At 46.8% G+C, this 15,839-nt stretch overlaps 1 protein-coding gene across 50 annotated transcripts in view; it reads left to right on the top strand.

Annotated features, from left to right (window-relative positions):
• Positions 1 to 817: 817 nt before the first annotated feature.
• The window catches only part of NOD1 (nucleotide binding oligomerization domain containing 1), a 66,754-nt gene continuing 51,732 nt past the window's right edge, over positions 818 to 15,839 (top strand). For 28 of the 50 annotated variants that reach the window (XR_010158388.1, XR_010158394.1, XR_010158378.1 and 25 more), the window contains exon 1: positions 818 to 1,048. The gene's annotated coding sequence lies outside the window, so the exon portion shown is untranslated. Of the gene's footprint in view, positions 1,049 to 3,659; positions 3,801 to 15,839 lie in introns of all 50 variants that reach the window. The other 22 variants (XR_010158401.1, XR_010158381.1, XR_010158377.1 and 19 more) reach the window with 4 other exon arrangements.

Below are 15,839 nucleotides of genomic sequence, written 5' to 3'. Positions count from 1 at the left end.
CCAGCCATTTTCACTACCTTTGTGATTCCTCAGTTGCTTCAGACCATCTGGATGTGTACATGCAGGCTTGGGCTCAGAGGCCTGACACAAGTTGGCACATTTGATCCTATCAACTTTAGTTTGCACTTTCACTTTTGATTTAATAACATACTTTCTGTTTCTCAGAAGGCAGCCTCTGATGGGAATTTTAATACTCACAAGCATCAGCGGCTATATGATTGAATGTACTTCTTCAGTGTGAATGACAACTTTCTGTAGCATGATATCCCTTATGGACACGTTCCCCATTCAAAACGTTTTAAAACTATTTTATTGGGGACATTTATTAGCATGTTAAAACTCTTTTACAACCTATTAGAGCATATGCATAGAACATAAAATGTACACTGCCAAGAACAAATTTAAGGATAGGAAGAAAAGCTTACATTTTTAAAAAAGTATAAATTGAAATGTATGCAGTGTAATTAAAATTTGATTACGTTAACCTCCATTTCATCAGGACCACGTGTCGCGTTTTAACAAGAGTTTCCCTATCATGTCCAGGCTTTGGCTCTGGTTGCAGGCGCTGGGTAGGCACTTTTACGAGGAGGGGCCTGGCACGATGGCACCACAAATTCCCAAGTGTGTCACCTCTGGGCGAACTTGGGCCTGTCCACTCGGCCCTGCGCGGTGGCCAGGGGCTCACCCTCTCGCACCGGGCGCCCCTCTGCGGGCAGCTTCTCTCGCCCCCCCCCGCGCCAGACCCGGGCGAATGGCAGCACCGTGGGACCCTGCCTTGACCGCCCCCGCCCGACGGCGGCCCCTCCCAGCAGCCGGCAGGCTCTTGGGCGCGCCAACAGAGAGGCGCGCCTGCGCCTGTAGTCGCAGCCAGTTCCCGTTCCGGGCCCGCGAGGCGGCCACCCCGGTCCTGCCCCTCCCTCGCGCTACTGCGGGAGCAGCGTCCTCCCGGGCCACGGCGCTTCCCGGCCCCGGCGTCCCCGGACCATGGCGCTCTCCGGGCTCTTCTCTAGCTCTCAGCGGCTGCGAAGTCTGTAAACCTGGTGGCCAAGTAAGTCCCAGCGACTGGGGATTCGCGCGGGGCAGACCCTTTCTGGGGTCCTGGGCGCTGCGAGTGAGGAGGCGCAGGGAGGCGGGATCTGCGTGCGGGCGGAACGCAGCGCGGCTTTGGAGGAGCTCTGGGTGGAACCAAGCGGAGAAACCCGCGAGTTTGAAGCATGTAGCGAAAGTTGAGAGGGATGAACTTCACAGTCAGCGGAATCGTTTATCCCACTGTGGTCGAACGCAGGGGTTCTCAATCGTGCCAGCAGCTTAGAACCACCTGGGGAGCTTTTAAAATCCAGATATCCAGGCTGCACCCTAGATCAATTCCATCAGAATCTCACGGAGTCAGACCCAGGCCTCCGTATCTTTTAAAAGCTCCCCAAGTGATTCCAGTGTGCAGCCAGCGTTCGAGGGTTTGTGGCAAAGGCTGGAAGGGCAGACAGGGGCCTCCATGGAGTCCCGCCTGCAGACGGGACAGCAGCTCCCAGTGTCCTGCTTGGTCCTGGAGAGAGGGTGAGAACTTCCCTTGGGTTTCATGCTCCACAAAGTAAGGAAATGAGACAATGCCTGGCAAGGTCGCCTGAATATCACATTCAAAAACGCCTCCAATGTGCGCAGTTGTTTTGGCACATTGTGAAAAACATAGGAAATGACAGAAGTTGATGTCTCATTAGCTCTGCATTCTAGGAAACATTTCGGTTGTTGGTGTTTGAAATTAAGTCTGGGGAAGCTAGTAAACCCATGGCCTTGATGACTTCTGGCCTTTCAGCTTTAAGGGTGAAGCCAGGGCCGGGCGCGGTGGCTCACGCCTGTAATCCCAGCACTTTGGGAGGCCAAGGCAGGCGGATCACCTGAGGTCGAGAGTTCGAGACCAGCCTGGCCCAACATGGTGAAACCGTCTCTACTTAAAAAAAAAAAAAAATTAACCGGGCGTGGGGGCGCATGCCTGTAATCCCAGCTACTCGGGAGGCTGAAGCAGGAGAATTGCTTGAACCCGGGAGGCAGAGGTTGCAGTGAGCCGAGATCGCCCTGTTGCGCTCCAGCCTGGGCAACAAGAGCGAAACTCCGTCAAAAACAAAACAAAACAAAAAAACAAAAAAACGGTGAAGCCAGAAGTCGTGCTTGCCAAAGGGTCGAGTTTGTTCTCCCTCAAAGCCCCTGTTGAAGATTGAACTATCACTTTCAGGGAAGAGTAAAAGAGTAACTCCACGATGCATCTTAGAGAGGAGTGGATTCCCTGTTCTCACCCAGGCGTAGATGCCAGGGGCCAGGTAGCTGAAATCCAGGCAAACCAGGCATTGACAAAGTACAGACTTCTACCGAATATGCCAGACAGATAAGCAAGCTGTGTTTAAAACAAACAGCAGAGTGGTAGAAGAGGGCTCTTTCAAATATTGTAAGAAGAGTAGGTTTTATTTTTGTGGAGTGGAGAAATAAGTTCACGCTTTGGAACCCATCAAATCTGGGTCAAAACTCGGATTCTGTCACTTCTATGCTGTGACTTTGGGCAAGTTCCTTGACCTCTCCAAGCCCCTGTTTTCCCACCTGTAAAATAAAGAGCAACTCTCTCCTGAGGCTAGCATAGTTCAGCGAGATAATGTGCATCACACACCTGGAAGGTGGTGGCGCTGGCAGGTGCTCTGGCAGAGGTAGTTATTAGACACTGGAGTGGCAGTTTGTGCCCGTTAATTGTTTACTTAGTACAGCCACTATGAGGGAGAATGTTTGTCTATAAAATGTTCCCTTCAACGCTCCATTCCTTCTCCTGCCCTGCTGCCCCGCTCAGGGCCTTAGCGGGCTTTAAGTCTGAAATCTTAGGCTGCAAATCCCCTCAGTCCCCCAGGGAGTATTAATGGCTCTGGAATACAGTTTTACTGCATGTGATAGGAATGAATATTTTGACACACACACACTCAAAAGCTGTTCTTAATCTTGAGACTTCCTCCTCTCTGTTGCCACATATATATCTTTTAAATGGCTTTCCCAGAAAGCTGGGCTGTGCACAGTGTCTCAGAATTAGTGTATGTGCACACACACACACGTTGCTCCCTGCTGACAACATCCTCAGACCATACCCTTGGTGTTCCTGTTTTGCTCCTGACTCTTGGCCTAGGGACAGTGAATCTTTCTTGAATGACCAAGGACAGTCAGGGATCTGAGGAAGGGAGAACCCAAATTCTACAATTGCTGATGCCTGCGTCCCAGCTGGAACTTTACCCTGGTACATGCTCTGTGCATCATGGATGGTCACTTTGATCCTAACAGCAGTGCTGTTTAGATTAGACATCAGAAATAGAAACAGTAAGTAATATAGGCCTAAAGATCAAGTGTTTTTCTAGTGTATGTGTGATCACCGATATTTGCTTACACAAGACTATCAAAGTCTTATCTCTTATTCAAAGAAAAGGATTCAATATTTGTTCAAAATCTAAGATATGAACGTAGGATTTAAGGTTTAAGTTACTAGTTTCTTCTATCATTCTTATTATTGGGGGGATTTTTTTTAGGCAAGAAGAAATTAGAAAAGCTAAAATGTGTACTTATCCTGAATTTTTGTCATGCAGAGGCTCTAGGTATTTTGCAAGTTTTCAGAAGTCCCGTTTTCTTTTATCTTCTAGGGACAGTCAGTTGCATGTCACACAAGGGGCCTCCTTTGATTTATCCAAAAGGTCTGACCTGGTTTCTGGAAAAACTCTTTAGCGCATCAAATACTCGTTGAGGGCAAGTGTTGTTTCTAAACCTGACTCTTGTGGTGAGAGGTGAGTAGTCACTGGCATGTCAGTTAGCTGACATTTTTTACCCACGCTAGAAAGTTCATTCAAGCAAGACTTCCTGGCTTGAACTCTTATTTAAACATGTGTTTTATCTGGAACTGCCACAGACCAAACTGTGGGCAGAGATTCCTGTGCAGAGTTGGCTAAGGCAGGCATGCCACCGGCCCTTCTCTTCGCCATCCTCCCTGTCTCTGGAGCCATTGAGCCAACCGGGGATGATGCCACTCTGAAGGGATCTTACCTTGGTCCTCTAATGGGGCAGAGTTCCCTGATGAGGGATGCAGGTCCTTAGAGCCAACAAGGCAATTTTGTATTATACTGCATGGAAATTAAAAGTTACTCTCCAGTAAACTGCCACTTTAGAATTTGTTTTACTGAAGCGTCCTTTTCCTCTAAATTATAGAGCACTGTAGTAAGGGCCCAGATAATTTCAAAGTGAGCACCAGATTAGTGCCAGGTTTTGGCAGATTAAGATTTTAATAAAACATGAACATTCACCTTGATTACATTTGTTTCAGAAAGTTGATGTCCCTTGGCCTTCTGTTCTGTCATTGCCACCATACAGGTTAGGGTCAGAATTGGGAGAATGTAGTCACTTGGTAGATATTTTCAGAGCCACATGCAACTGGGCCTGGCAGTCACATATTGCTAAGGAAACGCCTTACATGGTAGCAGAGCTGAGAGCAGATGATGATTTACTTGGGAGAGTATTCGTTTTCTAATTCCCAAAAGATTAAAAGTCTAATGAGTAAGAACTTACCCTGCTTCTTGTAACACATGCCCAGATTGCTGCCTATGACCTCAAAACCAAACCTTCTTGGAAGGAACTAGGGGAAAGCTAGGCTTTTTTGGCAGGGGATATCCTAACTCCTTACAACACAGGCCCCTTCAGTGAGTGGGTCATTCCTGGACTCCATTTAACAAAGCTAGTGTTTCATACTTAATATGAAAACAGGCATGTTGATGATTTCAAATAGAGATGTTGGGTCTATAAAGTATACCAGACATGCAGGGCTGAAATGGAAGAAACAATGGGTTTTGGAGTTAGAACCAGGATCCAATTCCTATTTTATTCCTTACTTCAGGGGTCCCAAATCCCTAGGCCATGGACCAATACCAGTCGGTGGCCTCTTAGGTGGGCCGCACAGCAGGAGGTGAGCAGCAGTGAGCAAGCATTACCGCCTGAACTCTGCCTCCTGTCAGATCAGCGGTGGCATCAGATTGGTGGCCTCTTAGGTGGGCCGCACAGCAGGAGGTGAGCAGCAGTGAGCAAGCATTACCGCCTGAACTCTGCCTCCTGTCAGATCAGCGGTGGCATCAGATTGGTGGCCTCTTAGGTGGGCCGCACAGCAGGAGGTGAGCAGCAGTGAGCAAGCATTACCGCCTGAACTCTGCCTCCTGTCAGATCAGCGGTGGCATCAGATTGGTGGCCTCTTAGGTGGGCCGCACAGCAGGAGGTGAGCAGCAGTGAGCAAGCATTACTGCCTGAACTCTGCCTCCTGTCAGATCAGCGGTGGCATGAGATTCTCATGCGAGGGGAACCCTATGGTGAACCGCACACGCGAGGGATCTAGGCTGCACATTCCTTATGAGAATCTAATGCCTGATGATCTGAGGTAGACAGTTTCATCCTAAAACGATCTCCCCTGTGCCCCTACTCGCCGCTGTCTGTGAAAAAATTGTCTTCCATGAAACCAGTTCCTCGTGCCAAAAAGGTTGGGGATCACTGCCTTAACTAACTGTGTGACCTTCACCAACATACTTAACCACTCCAACTCTGTGTCCTCCTTTGTAAAATAGTTACAATAATGCTTTCCTTGCTGGGCAGTTTTCAGTATTTGATGAGCTTATCTATGTAAAGTGCTTAGCACGTCACCCAGCTTCTAGTAAGTCATGATTATGATGATAAAGATTATGATGATTACTTTGGTTCCAGGGCTGGTCTTTCCTTCTCCTAGTTGTGTGACTTCAGATAAGGTTTTTAATCTTCTTGAGCCTTGGCTTTTGAATCTGTAAAATGGGCTAACTCTACCTATCTGGAAAGATTGCTTTGAGGCTTGATTTGATTAAATGAAATGATGACAGGCCTGATCTCGTAGACCCTAAATAAGAATAGCATTTACATAGACTTCCTGTGTCCCACACTGGTCTAAGAGTTTAGGGTTTTTGTTGTTTGTTTTTAGCTCATTTTATCTTCCCAGCGACCCTGTGCAGTGGTTATCATTTCCCTTGTTTTATAGAGGAGACAACTGAGGCTCAACAAGATTAAATAACTAGCCCAAAGTCTATCCCAGGACTTGAGGCAGAGTCCCTGTTCTTAACCACTGCCCCAGCTGCTCAGTGAGTACCCCCACCCCTGCTTATTCTACCTACCTCCTGAAGCCCACCTCCTGCCATTAACAGTCAGATGTGCTTATGCTCTGTGTAGGGCCATATTTCTGGAAACAGAGCCCCTGCTTCCAAAGAGCAGCTTACTTAGGAAGTGAAAGTGGCAGCTCACTCCTCCTGTCGCCTCCTGCCACTTCCAGATAACATTAAACCTCATCCATTGCTTAGGCTGGTTAATCTAATATCAACTGGAAAAAAAAATCTGATACTGATATTGACTAACATTATTAGAGTGGGTTGCAATGTTAGTTTTGAGATAAATGTCATCTCGATGCACTGAGATTGTTAGCCTGTGTGTAATAAAACATGCCTTCACCCAGACAGATGTGGGGGGTGTTTGGAAGACAGAAACCAGGCCTAGGAGATCCCAGGTTGAGACTCAGGTGGACAGCAACAGTATTGAAAATAATAGTACATCAAAGGTGCAGTGGTCTGTTCTAAGTACACCACCTTTTTTGCCATTCCTTACTCATCCTCCCTCTCCTTTACCCCAGTGGCTTTGGCCTCTTCTTGAGTTCTGGCAATCTTCCCTGAGGTCTGGGTCAGTGGAATTTGGGGGCCCAGAAAGGCAAATTCTCAGTTGAGTGAGGTGTGGCTGCTTTAGCATTCCTGATAATGAGGTAGTAATTGTTTTTCTGGCTTTCTGTGTGTGTGAAGTGCTCTGCTGGCCCCCCACCCTGGTGTGGAAGGCTGTTAGAAAGCTATTTATAGCTCTTGGTTCCTTCTGGCACTTTGGGGCTTCAATTCTGCAACATGTTAATTCAACAAATATTATCAGAAAATCTTGCTGGTGCCAGGAGTCTACTAAGTACTTGGATTACAGCAATGAATGAAACAGACCCTGCCTCTGGCCATATGGAATTTGTAGGCTGCCGGGTGGAGAGGATGTCTTAGTCAGCTTGGGTTGCTAAAACTATCGTAGACTGGGGGGCTTAAGCAACAAACATTTATCTCTCACACTTCTGCAGGCTGGAAGTGTGAGACCTGGTTGCCAGCATGGGAGTTTGGTGAGGACCCTCTTCCTGATTTGTGAAAGAGGTTTCTCATGTCTCTTGCTGTAAGGGCACTAATCCCATCATTGGGGCTCCACCCCCACGACCTCATTTAAACCTATTCACCTCCCAACAGCCCTATCTGTAAACACCATCAAATCGGGGGTTCTCCCTCACCATGTGAACTTTGGAGGGACATAAACATCAGTCCATAAGTAGGAGGTTAGGGCAGTAAGCACACAGGTAAATACATAATTGTAACTTGTGGAAAGTGCTTTAAGTGAAAACAACAGCATGTCATGAGACAGAAGATCAGAGCAGAACTAGAATTAGGAGAGTCTGGGGACGCCTCTCAAGGAATGAGCCTTTTCAACTAGGACTTGGGATGAAAAAAAGAGTGAAATCATGCTGGATGCAGAGAACAGTGGGTTCAAAGACCCAGAGGTGAATGGGAAGGATGTGGGTGTGTTGAGTGGCTGGTGTGGTAAGGCCCAAGCCCAGGAGGGTACAGAGCTAAATAATGAGACACACTCAGGCCAAGTAGGGCCTCCTGGGCTGGGTAAGGATTTGGGATTTTATTCTAAAGTGCAGAGGGAAGCTTTGGAGGAATTTCCCCTCCTGACTTTTTCCTGTCATTCATAATATACAAGAAAAAGATCATTAGTCACTTCTGTTTATTCAGATAATGAACAATCTCTACTTCTTAAGCTATATAAACCTTGTCTTAGTGTGTGAAACAATTCTGGAGTGTCTAGTTTTCAATCTCCAGATGAGGGAACTGAGGCTCAAAACAAAGTGAAAGAAGGCAGAGGCAGGATTTGGAACCAGGCCTGCCCAGCCCACGGCACATGCTCTGTAGTTTTCTGGGACAGATGAGTGTAAATGCATGTGGGCCTCCTAGGCACCCGGCATCCTTCATCAGGAGCTTCAGTGGATGGACTAGGGTGGAGTCCAGTCCTTCCTGGCTCTTTAGAAACAGGAACAAAAGACCCCGCAGAGTGGAGGGAGGTTGGGCATGTACAGGTCAGGGGGTCAGAATCTGCAGGCACCAAATGTCAGGGCCCCCTGGCTATGGGAAGGGCTGTCAGTTTTTCACGCTAGTCTGTTCTGCTCCTCCTAGCTGTTGCCCAGAAATCCCAAAGGGGGTGCCTTCCCAGCTCTGTTCACCTTTGAAAATCTGAATTCATCATTTGTGTGCACTTGGGAGGCCCAGGGTTTGGTAAAAACAAAATTCTTTATTGGGAGTTTTCAGGTCACAGGAAAAGCCTCCACTGTGTGGGACCCACATCCTTAGCACCGCATGCTGGCTGCTTCCAGGCATCTGCACTGACCCTGTTTCTCCTTCCTTGCTGTGAAGCGGTCATGAGGTTGCAGTGCCAGATGTGTTGCAGGCCGGGTGTATCTCGGCTGGTTGGGCGGGCCTTCTGCTTAACATGGGACCTTACTTAGTGAGGGAAGAGAGCAGTCCTGGCCCAGGGGGTGCAGTGTCTGGGGCAGATGCTTTAGGGGTTATGGCTCTATCATCTTCTCAACCTCTTAATGCCACTCAGGGTCACCACACATAAATCCCTGGGTACTCTCCCACTTAGCTCTGTGACGGGTTTGTGTCCTAGATGCTTGCTGACTCTGTATACATGTTCAATGGGGTTAATAAAAGTCTTCAGCTAAGCATTTTGGCCAGCGATCAGCAGAGTGTTTATTTGCTGCGGGCCCGGTTTCAACTCCCACTTTGGTGGTGACTAATATATTTTGTTCTTGTGGAGTGCTTTTCATTTGATAAGCCCCAGACACTTTCTGTGTCAGTCCTAAATGCCATATCCATATGTCCTCCAGCTTCCAGATCGGCCACTTCTGTGGCACTTTCCTCTGCATAAACACTTCAGCCCTCTCGCAGAGTGGAGTTCCAGGAAACCGGTTTCCACTTCAAGGCTCTGTTGTTTTCTGCTGGCTTTCTTCATTAAGATATTTTTATTCACTGGCCCCTCAGAGATGAATATCAAGTGCAGTGTTTTGGGAACTTTGTTTTTCAAAGCCTGGATAAAACCAAGAAAATGTCAAGCAGTAGGTGATTAAGTACCAAGTGGTCGCACAGGCAATGCTTTTGACATTGACAGCTGGGCTCTGGTTAACCTTTTAAAGACAGCAGCGAAGATAAATGCCTTAGAGCAACAGAAACTATTGGTGATGGAAAGTTGAATTTATTCACCAATAAACTTGGTAAGTGACATTCCCTAAGTGAGCCTGTGAATTATGGAAATCCACGTATCAGTGGACATGATGAAGCACCTGCTATACGCAGTGCACCGGGCCAGATTCATTCATTCGACGGTTCCTATCGAGCACCCTCTATGTGCTGGAGATACGGTGACTCACCAGATGGTCGCCCTCCCTTGTCATCAGTGCTGGCCTTGAAGATGACAGATGGAAATGCTGGCCTAGGCTGCCCTCTTGTAGGTCACGGCCGGTGCTTACTATGTGACCAGTGCTGTTCTAAATACCGTATGTACGTGTATTAACTCACTGCATGCTCACAGAGATCCCTACATGGAGTAGGTGCAGTTATTATCTGTACTTACAGAGAAGAAAACAGAAGCACAGAAGAGAGCATTATTTGTCCAAGTCACATAGCTGGTGATTGGAACCAGATAGCCTGCCTTTAGAGTCTGTGTCCTTCACTGCCACTACCAACCAATGTGAAAGGAAAATAATCAACTTAGGACACAAAGTTGCACGCCCTCTGAGAGAGGCAGGGATAGAATACCATGGGCCTTCCCAGCAGGGAGAGATAGGCTTAGGGGAGAAACAGAGTAAGGTGGGCACCCTACCCTTTTCCCATTCTGACAGGTGACATCCCCGCTGGGGGGATGGAGGAAATGTTTGGCTACTGAGGAGGCTACTCTGGCCAGAAGTAGACAAAAGAAGCAACTGTCTCGCAGCCAGGAGACTTGGATGCTAGTTTTGATTGATCCGGACAAGTCCAGGGCCCTGCCCAGGGCCTCTGTTTTCCCATCTCTAAAATAGGTGGCTTGGACAACATTCTGTTTGACCTCAGGAGCCCAGGATTTCAGCAGAGAGGGGAGGAGCTGGCTCTCTGTGCACTCTGAACAGGGTTTCCTGACCAGAAGAAGATGTTTGGCTCTGAGAGATGTGGGGGCAGGCACTGGACTTCCCAGAAGGCCTTGGCAGCTGTGAAAGGATGTATGCATTCCACTGTGGTCCCACCCCGAATGCTGACGTTGGCTGTGTCTGCATTCCTTTCTTTGTAGGCAGGATGGCAGTGTCTGTGTGTCTGGAGCTCACACTATAAGGTACTTTGTGTGAGAGACAGAGGGAGCTAGAGGGAGGGAAGAGGGAGAAGGGAGGGGAAGGAAGCCGGGAGAGAGAAAGGTGATTCCGGGAGGGACTGACTTCCATCTGCTTTCAAATTCTGAGGGATTAAGTGCTTTCAGATACTTAAAGTCAGTGAGTGTCAATGGAGTTAAAAAGCTTCCAATAATAATTGTAGCTTCATCCATCTGCTAAATTTTCTCCAGAGTCGGCTGTCTATAGTGTTCTGGCATGGCAGAGGCCCACATGACCGGGCTTGTTTTCCAGGTTAAGTTCCTTAAGAAATTGTAAACCAAGCAAGAAAAACAAACAGACAACAACAGAACACAGATTGTTGTGGATCATGCAGCAGGAAAAGCAGGACCCCATCTGAGCTGACCAAGCATATGTGTTCTCCGTGCAGCTCTGTCGAAACTGTGTAAAATGTGCTTGGTGCTGGCTCCTGCCAGATGCTGTTGGCATGGCTTCATCCACCCAGCTTGCTGTTGGGTAACTTGCAGAGTGAAGAAGTCTGTTGTTCACGTCATCACCACAACCCTGAACATCCAAGCAGTTCATGTCAACAACTAGAGTATAATTATCTTCTTTACTTGTAAAACTGTGGAGCCTGTGGATTAAATTCACCAAAATGAATCATATTCAAGAGAAGTCATTTCCTAAAGGAGAATTCAGATGTGGTCCCCATTCATGGGTATATGTGTGCCAGTTATGTTGGGGGTTGGTGGAGCCCACTCTAATTGACATTTGCAATCTGGGTTATATCACCTCTGAGGTAGGCAGGTACCTACATGAGGTAGGCAGGGAATGATGGCTTTAACTTAGTTCATTCAATAAATGAATATCAGTTATCTATTCCTATTGTCCAGGATGGTGGTGGGCAGAATGTCTGAGAAGCCCATGTTGTGTATGGCAGGTTGTGACTTTACCAGAGATGGCATTTTCTGGTTAAACTTGGGTGATAGGATGTGTTTTTAACAGAAAGGGAAAAAGAATCTGAACTAGTTTCCTTGGTAATAATAACCATTTGGGTTGGGGAGCTGATACTGGTTAGGAAAATGTGAGGCCCCTTTGACATCATCCATTTGCTGCTGAGAAATCAAAATTAAAACATCACTCGGTGTCAGAATGTTCCAGAAGGCAGTTGAGCTGCTAATGTTTTAAAGTGTTCAGAGGTATGTGTTATATGAAAAAAAGAGGAAATACAAGACAAAGGAAATGAAACGTTTGGCAACCATTGAGCATTTCTTCAATATGGTATTTCTTGTGGCTCTGGGATTTTAAAAATCCACTTGAAAGCCAGTATTGTTGACTTTTGCTCTGTACTATTTTTGTGGGGACTGATTATTTTTCACTTTATATTCCTTATTTCTAACTAGGCTTAATGGTAATACCCTAAGTTGATGGCCTTCTACTAAATTTAAAACAAAATATAGGCCGGGCATGGTGGCTCACTCCTGTAATACTAGCACTTTGGGAGGTCGAGGCAGGTGGATCACCTGAGGTCAGGAGTTCAAGACCAGCCTGGCCAACGTGGTGAAACCCCGTCTCTACTAAAAATACAAAAATTAGCCGGGTGTGGTGGCAGGTGCCTGTAATCCCAGCTACTCAGGAGGCTGAGGCAGGAGAATCACTTGAACCCATGAGGCGGAGGTTGCAGTGAGCCGAGATCGTGCCATTGCACTCCAGCCTGGGTGACAAGAGTGAAACTCTGTCTCAAAACAAAGAAACAAACAAAAATAACAACAACAACAAAAAAACTGTTCCCACCCACAATTCCATCAGATTTATTGTGATACTTTCACAAAACAGGAAGAGCTTTTTATTGATTTACAGGTGCACAGAAAGTCTTAACATCTCATCTGAGTTTGTTTGGTCTTAATGAACCATCGTTTAGTTTAATGAAGACCAAGCATTTTCTCTCTAGGGCAGGTGGGCCCTTTGAGTTGAAAGTCATAGTTCCTCAAAACAAGGCAGTCGCTGAGAATGTTGTGCTGGCCTGCCTCAAGATGTCCTGAGATGCCCTAATGAGGAAAAGGCCCTAAAATATTTTAATCATGCAAGTGTATAGCCTTCTTATAAAAAAATAAAACATTACGAATAAAAGTACTACCCTACTCCTGGTGTCCTCTCCCTTTCCAGAAGTAATTTTTATTCTCACACCGTGTGTCTTCTCACAGGTGGTTTTCTTTGCATTTACATTCACGGACGTATGCCTATAGAAAACGTGGAGTGCTTTGTGTATTTGGAGGGCAGGGGATGTGGGCAAGCCATATAAATGTTATTATACTCTATATTTCTTTCTGCAACTTACATTTTTCAAGTGACAGGATGTCTTAAGGCTCTTTCTATGTCAGTACATGTAGCTCCACCGTGTTCTTTTTCATCACTGGTCGGCTTGGCTTTTAAGGATACCAACCCAGTATTTCTAACAGAAATGATGGATGTGGTTCTGTGGAGCCAAGTGAGGGGTGGAGTGAGGTGGCAGGACCCAATACAAGTTGGGAGAAGGTGAATGATGTAACCTAAGGACAAATAAAGCAGGTGCATGTCCTGCCTATTTTTCTTCCTAGTAAAGTAGTATCTCCCTGTATAGATTACTGCTGAGTCTGAGGTAGACAGGGAATGGTGTTATATTTTATCTTAAATCTTAATTTCATAAATAGTTATAGTATCTGAAAAAGGTTGTAGTGACTTTTCTGTGCTAAGAGGGGTCCTTTAATGTAGCGGGCTCAGACGACGAAGGTTTTTTGTTTTGTTTATTTTTTAAGAAACAGGGGTCTCACTTGTCACCCAGGCTGGAGTACAGTGGTGTGATCATAGCTCACTGTAGCCTCGAACTCTGAACTCCTGGGCTCAAGTGATCCTCCTGCCTCGGCCTCCTGAGTCATTAGGACAGTAGGCGTGCACCACCATGCCTGGCTATCAAACAATCAAGGTTGGTTTCTTCCTCATATCTTATGTCCTTTGTGAGTTGGCAAGAGCTACTCATTGTGGTTATTTGTGGGCCTGAGCTGATGCAGCTGCCCCCATCTTGTGCTAATCATAGTGCCAGAAGCAAAAAAAAAAAAATTGCACATTGATAAATTATGCAGTGATGGCTAAAAGCCTCCTACCCAAAGCAACACATTCCGCTTCTGCTCATGTTTCATGAGTTAAAGCCTGTAACTTCAAAGGGGTAGGGAAGTGTAATCCTACCAGGTGTCTAGGAGAAGAACCTGAACTGTTTGATGAACTGAATACTTCTACCACTGTGTTGGTTTTCAAGGAAGGGGTGGGAAAGTCTTTGAAAACTCTCCTGTGACCCATAAAGTTATATCCTAGAAGCCAATCCTTTCTGTGTTCACAAAATCACTGGCCTTTTCCTGTGGCCGCCAAGGTTGCAGAGAGCAGAGCTGTTTGGGAACTCACTTCAAGAAGTGGTCAGAGCTTGAGGAGGGAGGGTCAGGACAGGAGCAGAGGCAGATGGCATGGCACTGGGCCAGGTTCCATATGACCTGGGTGCCAGCAAAGCTGGCCTTGGTTTTGCTTATGCTTGTATTTGTTTCCAAACTATATAGCAAGTATCACAGTAGAAAAACTTACAGAATGGCCTGACTACACAGAGCTCACTGTTGAAAAACGCTGGGTTGTAACTCTAAGATAGCATCTGCTACATTGCTAAAGAATGTTTTATAACAGGGCTTAGATCTGTTAGGAATCTTAGCTGCTACTGTTGCAACACCAATTTGTGGAAAGCTGTGTTATTTATTTTGAAATATAAACATGAAAAAAAAAAAGAGCGAATAATGATTCCCAACAATTGGGTGCCTGAAGAAAGTGAAATCATGAGGCCAGTGTGGATGATGGGAAATGACTTTCTTGAGGTTTCTGTTCTCGATCTGGCCCCATCAGTTGGGATGGAGTCCAGTCTTGTCTGCTCATGCTGGGAGGAAGGCGCTCATAGTCACAATGGAGCAGGGAAACCTCTGCTGGGTGATTCTGCACAGCAGGAAGCTCCTGCTAAATGGATCATGTTTGCTAGTGTTTTTTAGGCTGCAGACAACAGGGGCACACTGAGGCTCTCTATGTTCATGGGGGTTTATTATAAAGATACACAAAATAAGGGAAGCTGTGGCTGGTGGCCTCAGCTGTGGGCAGCCAAACCCACACCTCCTGTGGGTTTTTGGGACTCAGCATCTCTCTAAATGTCTCAAATTCAAACTCCCTGAGAGAGGAGCTCTAACTGGGTCTCCCTGTCACCTGCCATTACAGAGGGCTGCAGTGGAGCAGACACGTCTGTGATCATGCTGGCTGGAGCCCAAGGAAGCCCTTGAGAGCCACGGCACCCCCCTGTCTCTCTCTGCTCATTTCTTCTTCCACACATTCACCATACTTGTGATTCCTTGTTCTGTGTCTGTCTGTCCTGCCCAGTTGTAAACTCTGTGAGGGCGGGGAGCTACTTGACCTCTGTGTGCCTCAGTTTCCTCATGTGGAAATTGGTGGTAACAATGATCCCTGCCACCTAGGGTCGTTGCAAGGATTGAGATAATAGAAACTAGTAAATGATTCGCTCATTACTGAGTGCCAGCCCTGGCCTAGGCATTTTGTGCATATTAACTCACTTAATCCTTACAGCAACATTTTGAGGTGGAACTCTTACCTTGAGGCAATCACGGCACAGAAAGGCTGGCTAACTTGCTAACAAGTGATGATCCTTATAATCAGTGATCTTATAATAAAGTCCCATGAACAGACATAAACTGAGAGTGCCCCTGTTCCCCACAGCCTAAAATCACCAGCAAACATGGTCCATTTAGCAGGAACTTCCCTCTAATTTGCTCATGAGTCAGAATTTGAACACTGCTGTCTCTAGAGATCCCAGACACCACAGATTTCACCCTTATGTTGTCCTGCCTCTCACCATGTGTATAAAGCCTTAACATCCATGCTGATGCCCTAGTAAAACACTTGGTGTTAGCTATTATCAGACTAGGCCCTGCTGGGGCCCTTGCACGTTGCAGGGCCAGACATGAGGAAGTGCTCAGTGGATCTCTATAGAAGGAATGAACAGCTGCAACCTCATGGAGTTGTCCCACCACTCTCTGCCCCTGCCCACCCCCTCGCAGCTATCCCATGGGTCATGCTGATGGTAGAGCACTGTCATGTGCCTCGCAGCTGGCAGAGGCTGCTGGGCAAGGTGTCCAGGTTTGCTGTAGCAGTTCAGGCAGGCATGGCTGGGCCGAGGAAAGGGAGACCATTTGCCATTATCTTTGAGCCTCCCTTTGGCACGTGGAATTTCTCAGATGCAGAGCTTTAAAGCAGCAGAGTGGCAGGTGAG

Source organism: Pan troglodytes, chromosome 6 (assembly GCF_028858775.2).
Source record: "Pan troglodytes isolate AG18354 chromosome 6, NHGRI_mPanTro3-v2.0_pri, whole genome shotgun sequence".
Taxonomy (NCBI): domain Eukaryota; kingdom Metazoa; phylum Chordata; class Mammalia; order Primates; family Hominidae; genus Pan; species Pan troglodytes.
This window is presented reverse-complemented; position numbering and strand designations above follow the sequence as displayed.